The sequence below is a fragment of the Trachymyrmex septentrionalis genome, unplaced genomic scaffold, assembly GCF_001594115.1.
Source record: "Trachymyrmex septentrionalis isolate Tsep2-gDNA-1 unplaced genomic scaffold, Tsep1.0 scaffold29, whole genome shotgun sequence".
NCBI lineage: Eukaryota > Metazoa > Arthropoda > Insecta > Hymenoptera > Formicidae > Trachymyrmex > Trachymyrmex septentrionalis.
In genome coordinates this window covers 665,881-669,560 of record NW_017305451.1, presented here as the reverse complement: position 1 = coordinate 669,560, position 3,680 = coordinate 665,881, and the positions used below count along the sequence as shown (strand labels likewise).

At 37.2% G+C, this 3,680-nt stretch overlaps 1 protein-coding gene across 1 annotated transcript in view; it reads right to left on the bottom strand.

Annotated features, from left to right (window-relative positions):
* The window catches only part of LOC108749375 (CD151 antigen-like), a 129,483-nt gene that overhangs the window by 8,944 nt on the left and 116,859 nt on the right, over nucleotides 1-3,680 (bottom strand). The window lies entirely within an intron of this gene.

Here is a 3,680-nt window from a genome sequence, read left to right as displayed (position 1 = left end):
AGAGAGAGAGAGAGAGAGAGAGAGAGAGCAGATTCTAAAACGAACGATATTTAATACCGTGCTTTGGGTAATTTGTAATACGGATTTACACGGAGCAAAGCCACCAGGATATACGCAAAGTCACCTCGTTCTTTCGGAGTCATCGTCCTTCATCTCTCTCTCTCTCTCTCTCTCTCTCTCTCTCTCTCTCGTACAAGCCAGCGCAACATATTAAAATTGCGTAATGTCCACCGAAGCTTTTCAGACTTTTCATGAATATAAACCCCTGCCGAGGGACGCGCCACGGCAATCCCCCTTTCCTATGAATATTCAAACCTTGGTGACTAACTATCGCTCGTTCGTACTTTCGCAAGATTTTGCGACCCGGAAGAGAGGAGAACGTATATATTGAGAAACATGAGAGAGGGAACTTTTTCTTATTTAATAATACGAACAGTTATTAATTCTGTTCCACGGAGTGGCTTATGCATTGCGGCATCGCGCTTAGCTTCTCGGAAACTTAGTTAAATCGCGAGAGAGAGAGAGAGAGAAAGAGAGAGAGAGAGAGAGAGAGAGAGAGAGGGAGAGAGAGGGAGAGAAAGAGAGAGAGAGAGAGAGCAGAGCGTGTATTAGATGGATGAAATATTGGCGGATATATGTATACGGAGAAGAGGAAGTGCATGGAGAGAAGGGCGCTGCAGTGACAGCTAATTTGTGATCGATTCTCGGCTACGCTGGGAATTAAACCATATCGCACGAGTAAACGATGCTTTCGCGTAGACATTTAGTATTCCTGGCTTAATACATGTAGTGATGAAAATGGTAAATGGTGTCGCAGAAACTGAAAGATTGATGGGGGCTTGCTAAAACTCATGATTTAAACATTTTAAGAGGATATGTCTACATTGATGAATCTTTTGAGATTGTTACATAGCACGATTGTGTTGCGTTTCATAAAATATATTTCAATCCGCACAATTCATCCCAAAGCAATTCTAAATCTACATTTATTAAATTCATAATGTCAATTGTTTTTGTCATAAAATTTGAATTATTTTTAATTATTTCTATAGGTCGCCACTGCTCCTATAGAATATCAATATATTGTTAATTTAATAATAAAACAATGGAGTTAAACAATTTAATTCAAGAAAATACATTAAATATATTTGACCCAAATTTAATGTATTATTTAATAAATGCGTTAATAATAGTCGCGTTGTTCAGTGAAACGCACTAACCACAGAAATAGATTGATTTATATTTTGACACGCGCGGAAGTTCGAAATAATAAAATATTATTTAGCTCAAGGAAAATCGGACTTACTTGCTCTTTTAATATTTACAGTATACACGGTAAATACGGTTTTGTTGAAGTATTTAAAAATTTGGCTAGACGTAGATTAGAAAATAATTTTGCTGGACTATCAATTATAATTATACAGGACGTTCAAATTGATTTGCTAAAATATAAAAATTGTTTGCAACATTGCTTATCGTGTTTAAGGTTCCTAAATTATTTTTGAAGGTCCAACAAAATCGTTCTTTCCGCATATAGTATTATATATTAAAAGAAAGATTATTTTGATGGTTCAACAAAATAATTTTTACATTTGTATACATCTAATAAAAATTTTTAATATTTCAGCAAAAAATCATTCTTTCCGTGTAAAAAAACAACAAGTAATTTAATTTACGCGTTTACGAAATTTTTTGAGAAAGCCTTTGGAGAGTGTAAAAGAGTTTGAAGATAAGCTGTTTAATTATAACCAGAATGGACCAGTGTGAAGATATACGCCACGTTTGCGGAAAACCGCGTTCACCTCGATCTTAAAACTGATTAACAACGTGCTCTTTCAGTCTCCCAATTAGATCGGGACGTATGTACGAGTTAAACTCGTATATGCGAGAAATTAGAGCAGCCGAGAGTCAGTACGATGATGATCGATTGGGTTTCCGCGTAAGCGCACGTGGTCCAGATGCGGAGTAAAACGTGGAATTTGCGATGCAATAACGCATGATAATTCGTAATATCAGATTGCCCGCGAGCAAACGAGCGATGACGCGAGGTGAATGTTCTACGTCGACTTTCATCTTCGTAGTCGTTAGTCAGTATCCGTTTCAGTCATTAAGTCGAAACATAGGAAGCAGGCAGAGATGAACACACGCGGATCGCAACACGCTTCCGCTTCCTTCGCATCAGCCGTCACTCGGAGCTCCAGAGTGCGTTGGGAGTAACATTGAGAGGTTGCGACATCCGCTGCCGCGATCTCGGTATCTACATGCGCTATATATATATCTAAGTGTACGTACATATTAGTACCTAAGTCAATAAATCGTACGAGATCTATATACGTTATGGCGGAAACGATGCGGAGAGGGTAGGAATGGCAATCGACAGTTTGCGATTGGTGAGGAGGCTGACGGTGAAGGGGGAGAGACGATAGATTAAACGCCACCAATTGCTTTTTCACTGTATATCTCTTGTGTGTGTTTGTGTAATAAGAGAAAAATACGCGCGCGCGTGCACGCACACACACACACACACACACACACACACACACATATCAGCGCGCAATTTTGACCACGAGACGGAAGCCAGTTGAACGTTCTCGAATAGTTAGAGATGCTTTGCGGGGCTGACGAGGGCGTTGGAAAACGTGCAACCTCGATTATCAAGTAAAGCTTGAAACAAGAAAATCGAAACTCGAAGCACAAACCTGGACACAATAATCCATGGGAAAAAGAGACATGGCCAACGTATCTACAGCAGAGTACATGGTCCAAAACTCTAAAGAGTCTAAAGTGTGTATATAGGGGATTTCATTAACGTCCTAAAGTAATATTGTCTATATATTTAATACTTTATATTATAAAAACTTTCGAAAAAAAAAAATATATACTTTTATAAACTATAATATAGAGCAGATAGGATTTTTTTTCAAGAACTTCATAATGAAAAAGCGTAATGTAGATTACGGGAAAAAGATTTTTATGTTACTCTGTAAATCTTTCTTAAATCAACCAGGAAATATTAGTTTTCTCTTTCTTTAGCATATAATATCCGCAGTATTTTAGAGTTGCAGCGAATGTTGAAACTTGCAATAAATTTAGTTAATGTTTTTAATCTTCTGAGCATGAATAGCATCCTATTGTGCTCGTCGTTATGCACAGTGCAGCAAGATAAACTTCGTCTTGAGATTACCGTCGCGAGACATTGAGAATGGAGTTTAAGCCGGTCATGGTTCTTGGACTTAACACGAACCTGTGATGGAAACAAGAGCAAGTACCGAATTGCGAGTCGCATGGAGAAGACAGACCATGAATGCACGGATGAGTACTATATATTTGACGAGATGCCAATTACAATTATTGCTCTAGTGGGAACTTCAACATAAAATAACTGTTCACTATCGTGATATCTTAATTAATGATTATATGTTAGTGAGATTTAGACGTTTATTAAGTTCGTTGACTTTTAGAAGCCGAGCCTATTTTTAAAATCAGTTACAGTTTTACCTTGAATTAGTCAAATTTAATATAATTTATTGTTTCATTGTATTTCTTCTCAAAATGTGACATTGTTCTGGTGACTCACACATTCGGTGAAGATTAAAAAGAAATTAAAGCATTTCTATTGTATTAAATAGTAAAATTACTGCTTTACTAAAATATCGTGGCTAGATGTATAACTCTCCGGA